Source organism: Gallus gallus, chromosome 2 (assembly GCF_016699485.2).
Source record: "Gallus gallus isolate bGalGal1 chromosome 2, bGalGal1.mat.broiler.GRCg7b, whole genome shotgun sequence".
Classification (NCBI taxonomy): Eukaryota; Metazoa; Chordata; class Aves; order Galliformes; family Phasianidae; genus Gallus; species Gallus gallus.
In genome coordinates this window covers 129,202,407-129,216,519 of record NC_052533.1, presented here as the reverse complement: position 1 = coordinate 129,216,519, position 14,113 = coordinate 129,202,407, and the positions used below count along the sequence as shown (strand labels likewise).

The 14,113-nt window shown below is 37.5% G+C and overlaps 1 protein-coding gene across 49 annotated transcripts in view; it reads right to left on the bottom strand.

Annotated features, from left to right (window-relative positions):
* RIMS2 (regulating synaptic membrane exocytosis 2) overlaps window positions 1–14,113 on the bottom strand; it is a 445,399-nt gene that overhangs the window by 281,908 nt on the left and 149,378 nt on the right. The window lies entirely within an intron of this gene.

Below are 14,113 nucleotides of genomic sequence, written 5' to 3'. Positions count from 1 at the left end.
GGAATGAATTTTAGCTAAATCACATCGGCAGGGAATTTTCTTCTTCCTGAAGTATAAAGTATGGTCTATTTTTTAAGGTCATTTGGCATTCTCATCTATGAGTGTTCCTCCTGTTGCAAAAATTTAAGATTCCAATACAGTTGTTTGTCATTCACACTCTTCCTCTGAACCTTACAGCACAGGTCTTGATTTTTAAGTGTAAAAGACAGTGCTTTGTAATAGGTTTGGAAGAACTCTCTAAAGTATCTACTTGCATCCTTAACTGCAAAGTAATTCCACTGCCTTTCACTCTTTTTTGGGATGTATGTTCTCTCTTGAAAACCTTTATACATTTCCAAAAGTAAAAAGTTAATTAGCAGCACAACCCAGGCAAAAAGAGCCAAAGAATTCTCATCTGAAGAAAGATTAAGGTACCTTTCCCAAAATCAGACACAGGGCTAAGTCAGAATAAGCATGTTTACTGAAAGGGGGAATTCACCTACAAAGAGCTGTTCTATAGACTACAACATAGAGTGTGCCTCAAATAAAAGTGACCATAGCCCTGCTTGGCTGAATCTTCTATACACTAAGAATTTTTATGTGTTTCAGTAAGTTTTATTCTATGGTCGCATTCATTTGGAAAACCTTTAAATGGCATCACCTTTGCATTTTTCCCCATAGGGTATAAACACTGTGTTTTAGATTTTAAAGGTCTTAGTTCTCTCTCTCTTAAAAAGGAGTCTTTTTCACATTAAGGGCACGCAAAGGTTCCCTGAACAGGCAGGAGCCTAAAGGAAAAGGACAGAAAGAAAAATAGGCTGTTTGACTCGCAAGCGTACAAATACGAGGGAAGTAAGTAAGAAAGTGACCTAAGGGACACTTCATCTGTAAGTCCTGCAGCAAGTACTAAACCACAAGCTACTTCAATCTGGCAAAATATCTCCAAATCTCATTGTGGCTAAACGAAAGAATCTTTAAGAAATAACAGTGCAAAGGAACAAGGTTCTGAAGATTCAGATGGTGCTTGCACATGCACTTTTTGAGTTTAAAACCAAAGAAGAAATTGGTTTGCTCATTAGTAGAAAGATGTAGGAAAGGTATTTTGGAATCTGAAAAATGTCAGGCAAGGTTATCCAAGATGCTAATGCAGAAAACTGTCCAAGAATATAAGCATATCTCGCTAGGTCGAAAGGCATAACCAACAGAATATAGTTGTGTTAAACCCCATCCAAACAGCAAGATAATCAAACAAGTCCATAGGGAGAAATATAAATGTCCAAGAAACACAGTCTTTGATCATCTCTTTCAATAAAAATGTTACGAAAAACAATATTCTGAAAGAAATAGATGCACTAGAGGATACTTTACTACCTTCTATAGCCAAGATATAAGACATTATTATTACCTGATGAGCTTTCTGCAGCTATTACTAGTAATGATATGCATCAGAATTAATGACACTGACAGACATCAACTTTGCAGGTTATAGATGACTTTAGAGCACAAAGCACTAATGACTATTATTAATTACATTTTAAAGTGAATTTATGTCTAAATGCGTATTTTATCATGCTATCAAATAAGGGCATCAGACAATCAGTAAGTTCATGTTAATAAAGTAGACCCCTGTGTGTTAAAGTTCCTTCACTTACCTTCCATTTGTTTACAGGAAAATTTTCAATTAGAATATCTCAATGCTTTAACACATAAAAACACAAGACAGTCTTCTGTTTTTATATAAGTTTTGTACAAGCTTGTTCTAAGTCCTCAGACAGCCCTGAGCATCACTTGGCATGCGCACACTGGGTGGCATGCATCAATGGATCCATCACCTGCACCCCTTCCATATTACAGCTGTTGAATTCCAGACTACATACAAAGCAACTGGGCATGTTAGGTAAGTAAATTACAAGTTCATTAAAATCCATCTACAGTGTACAAAAAAAAAAAAAAAATTAATAATGTGGAGACACCATATAAGGATACAAAACATTTTCTGAAAATTGACTATCAGTGCCAGAATGTCCCTGTAAGTTTCTAGAAAGAGCTGTCAACTCAACAATGAAAAAAAATAACTGCTTCAACAGAAGGAAAACTTCTGTTTTTCAACAGAAGGAAAACTTCAGACTCTTCTCCTGAGAACTGATCACATAACTAAAAGTCAGTAACATCCCAGGTACAAATGATCACCATTATTTTTCAGGCAGTGTAGTGACATGATAAGGGTGAACAGATTTAAATTAAAAAAGGGGGAGTTAAATTAAATATTAGAAAGAAATTCTTTACTCAGAGAGCAGTGAGCTGCCCAGAGAAGCTGCGGGGGCATTCAAGGCCAGGCTGGATGAAGCCCTGGGCAGCCTGAGCTGGTGGGTGGCAGCCCTGCCCACAGATGAGGTCGGAACTGGGTGGCCCTTATGGTCTCTTCCAATCCAAATCATTTTTTAGTTCCCTGATTATTCATATATGATTCACAGTCAAGGACAAGCCTGTAATACACATACAGAGGGCTTTAAAATATTCTGTTCTCGAAAGCTGAAAACAAGGATCCACATCAAATGAGGGGAAAAGATGTAAACTGAGAAGTGGAAATCCTAACTGAAATGAACATTTTAGCAGCTATCCTTTACTTCAGCTGTAAGTGAAAGCAGTTATACAAATATAACATGTGGAAAAGAGAGGAAGCTGAGAATAATTAACATAAAGCTAGAAGTTAACAGAAATCTGGTAACGGAAACAAAAATATATAAGGGAAATCCCTCACCAGATGAGATGAGATTAAAAAAAAGTATGAAACTATATTAGGAGCAAATAAATTTAACAATTATGTAAGTAAGCTATGAAATGGAGAAGGTAAAAATTTAAATTAATAGTCAGAGAACGTCAGCAAGTATTTCTCTCAGGTGGTTTGGAAGGAAGCTAGATGATACAGCAACACTAGGTGTCGAAGACAATAACTGTATTCCATTCCATCAATAGCTAAGGAAATGTCTAATTTCGGTAATGACTTTTACATTTCTAAATTATATTAACTTAATACATTCATAACAAGTAGCTTCAAAGGCCTACAAAAAGTGCAAACTCGTGTTACCAGTGATTTTCAAGATTTTCAAGATTCTATCACCCTGAGGATGTTGTGCCAATATTTATTTCCATATTTATGTTTACTTATCTCCCAAGCATGCATGAACTTGTCAGAATGATAATGACTGAATGACTGAAGGAAAGGGATGTCTTCAGAAATCATCCTGCAGCACAGCTAGATGTAAAATATCCAACATGTTTTTACAGATAGACCACATCAATAGGATATGGAACTCAGTTCTGGAAAGCAGTCATGTAAATTTTCAAGAAAGAATCTGAAATAAAGGGGCTAACAATACTTGAATGTATAGATAAGGAATTGATGAGATTAAATTCATTACAGAATTTGCATTATTCCAGTTATTGCTATAAAGTTATCTTGCAACTGCCTCTGAAGATCACGTCCACACCTAATGATTGAAATCCAGAAAGCATGTGTTCACAGACAGGAATGGTTCAACCACTGGGAACATTTAACTTAAAAAACCTAAGGTAATACAGTCCATTTAGCTTATCACATGGGAAATAGGAAACAAATTTCCTAATATGTGCCTTTCTGATTTAGGAAGAAAAAAAAACGGAATATAGTATATGGAAATGGATACTAAATAATAAGGTGTGCTTCTTTAACAGCAAATTCTTAGAACTTGGATGATTTTGAAAGAGTATGATGGAATGAACACTGAGTGAAAAATTAATATATTTTTTAAAATGTGTATTACTTAACCCAAGAGTTCATTTAGTCTCAACATTATGAAATGAATTAATAAGCATACAGATAAACTGATGAGAATTATCATAAATCTTTTCATGAGAACCAGAGAAAATCACTACCTGAGGTTGGGGTGGTGACTCAGCAATATCCACCATCTGGGCAAGCTTCTTAAAATGCATAGAAAGTATATCCACCCTCAGACATGCAAAACCGAACATAAGGCATGCTGCACATATAATAAAAAGCATACAGTAGTACATATTTAAGTAATAAACTAGATATAAAGTGATGTTCTCAGGTAGGGTAACTAAGCATTTAAGGCTTCTTTTAAAACAAAATTAATTCTAGATTCAATACTACATAATACATTGAAATGCTTGCTATGGAAAATTTGCTTGGATTTTCTCATCCATTTGGCCTTTAGTTACTTCATAAATTGAATTCACAAGGAATTATTCTTATCATCCCATATGGCCTCCCTCCTAGATTACAAAGGCTAGAAGATTTCTTATACCTAGATCATGCATTGCATTTAAATTGGAAAATAAAATTCTGAAAAACTTTCAAATGAGATGCCAAGTCCTCCAATTCCATAGAACTTCGTTTCAATCCTTTTTAGTCTTAGATGTTGCCTTCCTTTCATCTAATGGATTTTGTTGCTCTAAGGAAACTTTTCACAAGCAGACAATTATCAAACAGCATGAAGTAAACATCTCATCTTATTTAAATAAACTGCATATTTAGTTCCTTAAACTTCAAGGCAAATTTCCCAGACTTTAAGGGATAGAGCTTCCTCAAGCTCCTCTGAAGTGTGAAAATCCTTTTGGAAGACCAGAACTTAAACTGATACTTAATATAGTTAATGAACTCAGTAATCTTTTTCACACTTATCTCCCACACATCCAAGTTTAATCACTCGCGATTTATGTTCAATTCTCTCTGAAAGACAACATTTTGTCTGAATGACAAAGTTACTAAACACAAGCATACTGTCAACCAAAGAAGGTTCTGACTTCTCAGGCCATTTGGAACTTGCTCATTTGAAACTTTTTTATAGGGTTAGAGGGACCTCTCAAAGATCATCTAGTTTCAACTCTCATGCTGCAGGCAAGGTTGCCAAACCACTAAATCAGACACTAGACCAGGTAGTCCAGGTCCCCATCCAACCTGGCCTTGAACACCTCCAGGCATCTTTATTACTTTTCTACAGAGCCGAGTGTCCCATGTTTTTCTTTTTTTATCTCTAACATGAGTAACTTCTTAAAATGTTAGCTGCCCTTTCAATTTTTCAGATACTCACATTCTTGCTCCAGACTATATCATACCCCAGTCCTGCATAAAGCCTTTTCAATTATTTCTCCATTTTTAGGTATAAGATTTAAACACAATTGCCATAATAACACAACACAATAACCAAAATAATGGTAAGCTGCACGCTGTTGAGAAGATGAGAGAATTTCTATCCTTCTCTCACAATATCCACAGATAATGGTTCTTCCTAAGTCACGCTACTGGGAAGAGCGTCCTGAATCTCCCTCCCTTTCCCAATCCTTTTCATTAAGCTATCATTTATTGTCCATAGGGCTGACTATACTGACTGCACAGTTGTGAAGTCAGCAGGACGCCATTTAGTCGCTTCCTGTAGAACACTGATTTAGAAGGAAGTCTACCTTACTCAACTCCACCATTACGTGTCTTTTTACTTCTTTTCTTCTATAGGAATGAAGATGCACAAAGAAACGTGCTACTGCCAGATTTTATTATACGATGTGCATAACTAGGTATCTGTAACAGATGTAAGAGAAAAAGATCTGTAATTGTTTTCCCACCTTTAAAACCACATCCTAAACCATCCTAAGAATATGAGTGCTGACTGCTAGCAGTGCAGAGAGTTGAAGATAAGATAGCAATATAATCTTATTCCCTGACAAGAGCTTAAATATGGGGACAATGAGAATTGCCTCCTAAATATGTAGTCCATGAAGTAGGAAGTTAAATACTAAATTAATTACTAACAATTCTTATGCAGCAAATGAGACAATTCAGGGATTTGAGAATTTGACTTTGTTTCAAAGCAATATATGGGATACCTGAGTGAGCAAACAGAAAAGGCTGGGGAGCTGTGCATCTGGAATCTGGACTCTTCCCTGAACATAAGACCCTTTATGCAATGGGAATTCACAGATCAAAACATCTAAGCAACTGTGCCAAAGCCTGAGGCGCTTATGGATAGAGTTGCAGTACAGCTGCAGACTTGCTTAACACCTCTCATGAGGATTTGTCAGGCTTACTTTTAACAGCTTCAAGCCTTGAGTTCTGCTGAGCATGAGAGTCCAAGGTAGAACCCCACATTCCTCCAGATACCGACAGAGCTGGAAGGGCTGCTCAAAAAGACTTAGCAGTGACCTGTCTCAGAGATCTTGGTTCCTGACTTTCTCTGCACGTCCTCTACTCTCAAGGAAGATCTGTGGTGTCAGGTCCAGAAAAAGAAGTAACAGTAAGGAGAGCTCTTCCCAGACCCTACAGATTAGTGCTGGCAATCTCTTCTTTGGATAAATTAGCATGGCTGAAGGAAGAAGCAGCACTGATATTTTATAAAATAAAAAACAAGCTGCTAGGCCAACAGGAAGATGTTGCATGGAATGCACAAATTTCTGGAAGCTGTGATCAAATCCCTTACTACAAGACTGCAGTCAGCTTTATCCTGTTAATTTTTCACTGCATTCTTAGTCCAGCATAATGGCACATATTCATACAGTGCAGAGCACCCTTCCCCTCCAACACAGAGCTGGATTGCTTGTTCAGCTACTCTTCTTGGAAGTCAGAGAGAGGACCTGAAATGCCTTAGGGGAAGGAAGAATGGAACCAGCCTTTCCCTGGAACACAGGTGTCTTGGGTTTGCTGGGTTCACTCCCTCTCCTGTGGTTCTGACTGCATTTTCTCCCTTCACTTTGTCAAGGTCCTCCTCTGTCAAGCTGCAGAACCTCCTTTTAAACCACCTCCTGGCCCCAGTGAAGCTAGCCATCCATGCTACCAGCAGCAGGAATGTCCTGAGAGGATTCTGGCAGCTCTGGGGCCTGTTCTCATTCTCTCATCTCATGCTTCCATTCATTCACATATCTGAGCAGTGTCCTCACCTTCACAGAGCAGTGGCCACTACCTGGAGCGCTCCAATCAGTGTCTCCAAGAACCACGTTTGAGCCTTTGACCCTCACAGTCTGTACATTTTATCCTGCACACCTTTCACTCCTGTCACCTTCTAGGAGATCCTTAACACTCTGCTAACAAGAGAAGGGTAGAAGATGCCAGGCAACAGCTCTGTACTCTCATAACCAAACTGTGTTTCTGAATGAGCTTCTCCACAGAGCGTCTTAGCCTGCCCTTGCTCTATGCCCCGTAGCATAGATACCAGCACACATACCACACCAAAGTGAGCTTCACTTGGGAATCCCATACAATACTACAGGCAACAAGATGTTCAACTCTGCAAAATGAGTAGGACCTTCTTAGAAGTCCAGGCAGTATGTAAAAAACAAAAAGTGGGTGTCCTTGATCTGCCAGGTACCTAAGAACTTAGCTCCAGATTTCTATGAATTGTTTCATTTCTAAGATGCATACAGATTTGTTTTCCAAGTGTAAGCAAAAAGAGCAATTATTCTTCTTTAGGACAGTCGTAAATTCATGTTATCTTAAATATATTACTAAATGTATTTTAAAATGTGTATATATAGATTTATACTGAAAAATATTCTTGACGGAGCATACCAGTCATCTACAGTCTAACACTGTATCTCTGGATGACTGAACAGGAAACTTACTTGGAACTAGTCAGACTGACAGAGCAGTTCGACGTGTCCTAAAGTGCTTGGTGAAGTATAGTTTTTACGTGATTAAATTAATTGTGATTGCCTCTGCACAATATTTCAGAGCTATTCAATTAAATCTCATGAGGCTTTACTTTACAAAAAATGTCTGTCCAAAGCAAGAAAGTTCTGGAGCCTGGAGCACGAGAGGCAAAGTTAGAAATAAAGAGCTAACGATAAATCTAATTTTAATTGAAAACATTTACACTCTTCTCCTTTTTTTTTTCCTTGTGGCTATTCTTTAAACAGTCAGAATCAATGTAACCATCCTATTTGAAAACTAAATAGCTGACGAGTATTACTTATTATTTTTAATGAACTAGTAGTTTTTGTTTTCTTTTGGTACAGAGAACCTTCATTAACAGTGTGGAAAATGTGGTTATATTTTGTGCTCATTTTTTTTCATTACATTTGACTGCAACAGCTGGTCCTGAGAGCCATAAGGGCAGGCTAGGTAGAGAGTACTGTCATTATTATTAGACTAAAATAAATGTAGAAGAGATTTAAGATTTAAAATGCATTCTCTTTCAGAGAATGACATTTTTTTTTTTTAAATAACTGCATATTTTCTGAGGATTTTTGTGTAAAATGATATTTAGTATTGTAAGGATAGAAGGCAGTAGATGTACTTGCCTTTGACCAGTTTTTGGATCACCCAAGAAAGGCACCGGTCACAGTGTGGTAAAAAAGGAATAGCTTACCCCCTTCTGAGGATCAGGGCTCACTGGGATACTCCTAAAGGAGGCAATCTCTAAGTAGACATGCTTGCCCCTTGGCTGCCAGCCTTTACATGAGGTTAGGGAGGGGCAGTCCCAGGCAGGGTCCACCCATCTGACTGCACAGGTGAACTGCTTGCACCAGGGCTGGCTATGGCCCTTCACCAGGTGCTCAACCACTGGCTCAGTCCATGACCTAACGGCTTTCATACAAGTATTTCCTCTTCATTTTAGAAATTCTGTCATCTTTGTAATGTGCAGGAACTTGAATGACATTATCACTTCAAGTAAATGGTAAAAGCATTTAAAAAAAATAAGTCTGTCTGAGAGCAGCAAACTGATAATTAACATATTTGAAAATAAATTAGCTCTATGGTAAGTGAGACAGCGTGGACCTCATTTTTGGCATACCACATTAAACTGCTTGCAGTGGCAATCCCAATGATAAATTTACCCTGTAAAAAAATTCCACCTCTCTTTAGGCAAAGAAAGTGTCTGAGCTTAGGTGAGGCAGATGCGGGCAGTGGTCTCATTTCCTTCTGCAGCCATAAGTTTTCTTGATTCCTACTGGCAGCCTCTTAAAACTCAGTATTAGGTTTTGAAATATTCCTTCCAGATTTTCAGCTTTTAATACAAGCTCAATTTCACAACTGTATACAGTGACTCAGAAGTTCATATAGCAGAATATTTTAACAATGCAAAGGCTAAGGCATTTTAATGAAAACTTAGAAGCTGCAGATAAAAGCAGCAAGCATTAAAAATGCCTTCAGAATCTACACATTTTATCCGTTTTTTTTTGTTTGTTTGTTTGTTTTTGCTATTTCCTTATATATACTCTTGACTTCTGAATTAAAGTCATTACAACTTTAAATTAATTCAAATAATGGCTTGAGAGCAGCCCTGCGGAGAAGGATTTGGAGTGCCAGTTGATGAAAAATTCAACATGAGCTGGCAATGTGCACTTGCAGCCCAGAAGGCCAACTGTATCCTGGGTTGCATCAAGAGAAGCGTGACCAGCAGGTCAAGGGAGGTGATTCTGCCCCTCTACTCTGCTCTCATAAGACCCCACCTAGAGCACTGTGTCCAGTTCTGGGGCCTGCAACACAAGAAGGACATGGAGGTGTTGGAGCAGGTCCAGAGGAGGGCCACAAAGATGATCATACGGCTGGAGCACCTCCCATATGAGGACAGGTTGAGAGACCTGGAGAAGAGAAGGCTCCGAGGAGACCTTATAGGGGCCTTCCAGTATCTGAAGGGAGCCTACAGGAAAGCTGGGGAGGGACTGTATAAGGGCATGTATTTATATATATTTAAGGGCATGTAGCGACATGATGAGGGGAAATGGCTTTAAACTGGAAAAGGGTAGATTTAGGCTAGATATTAGGAAGAAATTCTTTACTGTGAGGGTGGTGAGACACTGGAACAGGTTGCCCAGAGAGACTATGAATGCCCCCTCCCTGGAAGCATTCAAGGCCAGGCGGGATGGGGCTGTGAGCAACCTGGTCTAGTGGGAGTTATCCCTGGCTATACAGGGGGTTGGAAATAGATGATCGTAAAGGTCCCTTTCAACCGAAACCATTCTATGATTCTATGATTCTATGAATTAAGTCTTATAAAAAAAGTTTCAATATAGAATCAGAACTTAAAGAAACCCAAGTTCCGATGATGTTTCAACTACAAACTTCTCATGTGAGCAAACAGCATTTACCTCTTTGGGGGTAAATTAATTTGTCCAAGCCCTAATTAATCATTAAGCTTATACGAAGAAGCATATATTTTATCTGTGATATTATTATTCAGGAAATCTACAAAGCAAATTATTTACTCTTTAAAACCTTTTGTGCCAAAGGTACTGTACACAGCCCCAACATTTTACAGAAAACAAGGTCTTTCTTGTCAAAGGGATAATTTAGATATATAGAGGTAATTAGTTTTATTTTCAATTCTTAGACTTGCCTCACGCTGGACTGAAGGAAGAATTAGCAAAATATGACCAAGGTGATGTTGGTATGATGCACAAAATCACAGCGAATAGCAGCAGTAACATTTGCTTTGATAATACTCCTTTTTAGCCCACGTGTTTTAATCAGGTATTCGTGAAATATAAGCAATAATTTCTACCTAAACCTAATGAAAGATAAACTTCCAAAGATAGTATGGGAATTTCAGTACTATATTGTCAGAGAATAAAAATAATGCAAACTGCCCCATTTTTCTAACTTCACCTGAAAATATATGGCAGAAGTAGAACATAGCTGGAGATGGATAGCAGTTATTAGATCATCTTGTTTGTTTCCATGACAATGAAGGATCTTTCCCTACAGTACATCTTCTAGAGTTTTCTCAATCTAATTTGTTTTAAGCGTACACCATTTGCAAGGTGATTCATTCTGTAATGTGGTAGATTAAGAAATTTGCAAACGCATTCTGTCTAAACCTTATGTTGATTGCATCACACTTCAGGAGTTTTTTAAAATCTCCTAAATGAATCACTTTCATCCTTGCTGTCTATGTAATTAATACATACACGCACTGCTGAATGTCTCTCTTCAACGATAACTAAACAAACATGGGCATATTTCCACTTCATTATTCTATTTCTTTTGTGGGTTTAGTGTGTTGTGTTGTTTTTTTTTTTTTAAATCTCTTTTTATTGTTTTTCCTGAAATGCAGATTTACTAAAAATGTATTTCCAGAATTATGGTCAGTGATTCCGGTGTCACTGTCTCAGAGTTGTATGGGACAGCATATTCCATCCAGTATTTAGCAGTTATAAACAGTACTCAAAACCTAAGACGGCACTGAAAACTTTTTAAACAGGTAATAATGTGGCAATTATGGTCAGCCCCAGCAGGCACCTATGGGATCGATGTGGAAAATATTAAATTTGCATTCTATAAAAGATGTTTATCTAAAGCTCATTGCTCATTTCTATGAGTTTATAGTATCTTGATCTCTCATCTCTTAAGTGGCACACAGTGAACATACGTTCATAACCAGGAGCTCAAATATGAAGCTCCTTTTCCCTTCTCACTCATTGGAACCCAAATTCTCACCATCTAATGGTTTAGATGGTTTAGAGAAGAAATACAAGGATGTTTGGGAGGAACAGTGTAAGAGCTTTTCATGCAAAATATACAGCTATTTCATTGTATTAGATCTACTGAGTGAATAAGACGGAAGTAGATATTGTAATCCTCTTAAACAAATTAATTCAGTAAATATCACTTAAAAGAATTAAGCCACCAATGTAAAAACCATCTCCATTGACTAATCAAGATCAATAAAAATTCATGCAAAACAGTCCTATTTTAGTTAGCCAGTTTTAGTCTTCCTTAGCGAGCAGATTATATAGCTACAAAAGAAAAGGCTGTACTAGTGCCTTACTCATTGTACTATACATAAGAGCTTTGTATGTAAACATTTAAAATATTATTTTACAGGATTAGAACTCCAAATCTAAAAGATTGTTTCAAGTTACTCAGAGTTCTAGCCTTAGTCAGAGAGCACCTGAAATACCTGAAATTATTATTTTCCTCCATCCATGAAATGAAGTTAAATTTTCTTCTTCAGATGAAAAAAAAACCTGACATTTAGTACTAAATACAGAATTAATTAATCCACAATAATACATATATACTTTCATATGTAGTATCATTCCTTGTTAAGTATTCTGTCTTACTTATTATACATGATTATATACCACAAATAGAATGCAGCAGCCCTGCAGCAGAAAGTGCCGCTAATCAGCACTGAGTGTATCACAGACTGAAAATATAATCAGGCGAAATGGAGGGCATGCTTTCACTGCAGAGTTAATACAGACTTCTGCTGTGAAACTGACAGTATCCTTCCTCACAACTGCTCTCATAACCTCTTCTTCCAATTCTGTATTGCTTCTAAATTGGACCTCCCGAGACGTTTCGAGTGCAGGTGAAGTCTGTGGTCTGTAGCCAAGGACCCTACTACGACTGCATCAGTTTCACGCTGGCATTAACCAATTTGCAGTCAGTACAACGTGCATGGACTTCAATCATTACAGCATATTCCGACATTTTTTTCCGTGTATTCATTTCAGTCTTTGCTAAAATGCACTCTAAAAATACAGTGCATGGAAGTGATTAAGAAGAAAACCTGTCAAAATAATTGAAAATAGCATTTTCTTTCTAGATCTGTTCAATACACAGCTAACCTGGTACAGCGCTGATAAAAGCAGAGACTAGTCCAGAAACCTAAAATTAACAGATCAGTATAAGAATGTGTTACCTTTTCGTTATTTTGGTTATATAACTTAAAGTAGTGCATTCTCTATGGAGAAAAAAAGGCCACCAATTTTGCCAGTGCTACAATATTTGCAAACTAAGACAAAGGTAAGAGATGATATGAATAGGGAAAGATGTTGAACATTTAAATGTTTTTGTTGTGAAACAGAACAAGATTTATCCCCTCTCAGGAAAGGAAATGGAAGCTTCTGAAATGTGTTCTGTAGATACACGGGGACAATGAAATCCTAACAGTCACTCCACTGCCACAGTTTAAACTTTGCATCACGTGAGCAGTATGTGATGCATGATTGAAGAAGGGTGCTCTATTATTCTGCAGTATTTTTGTGTCAGCGGAGAGAAATGAAACAGGGAAGGAAAACCTACAGCTAGGCAAGGGGCAGAAATAACACACTGCAACATGATCAAGACTTTTTCCTATCTTATTTCCACACTGTTGCACTCCTAAGAGTTCAGTGTATTTTTCCACACGTTCCCAGCAATTGCAATGAACCAACATTATTTTCTGAAGGAAAAAAAATGTATCATGCAGTAACACATTGCTCCAAATTTGAAACTATTCTAATGTAACTCTCAGAATTCAAGCCGTATTGCCAAAGGCCGATTTAAGAAAAATTAAATTTACTTCATTTTACTGAGCTCACCTCATTTCAACTGAAGCAATGGTAGATTCAAAACTAATTCTCAATCTTGACCTAAACTGTTCTTTTAATATCCACTTGCTCTGATCAAAGGTAAATGTATGCAGCAGATTTTCTTTGTATGACAGGAGAACAGTTTTGATATCATTCATATGCAACTAAAATGAAATTTTGATTAATATATCGTGCATAACTTCAGTAGAAAACTAATTATTGAAACAGCATTTAAATACCAATGATCGTTCAAAAGGTTTCCCAATTAAATGTTAGTAGGAAATGTTCAAATTTCTCAGCTGCATTTATTTCTATATTTAGCTGTGAACTCTAACATGCAAACATGTTCATAATGGATTTCACCAGCAGACCACAATCCTGCACAGATCTCTCGGAATTAGTAGCATGGAACTGCAGCAATAAAACCTACAGAAATGCAGACCTGCAGGCTCTTCCCCAGTTTACCATCAGCAACAGTCACTGCAGAAATAGTGAATGTTTTTCTGTGATGAACGGGATAACAAGGTACTTCTGTACACTACTGCAATCTTATAAACAGAACCTCTGAGTAGCTCATACAATTACCTGGATCTTACGGTCTCCATTACACTTGAGAAGCCTTAGCAAACATACCTAACTACCCAACATCCTCACAATTGCTGTTTCTTTGAAAATACAAGTAAATGTGCTTTATCTATATATGTTCACAGATCTCACTGAATCACAGAATGGCCTGGGTTGGAAGGGAACTCAAGGATCATGAATCTCCAACCCCCCATCCTGTCACAGCCAGGGCCACCAACCTCCACATTTAATACTAGACCAGGCTGTCCAGGGCCCC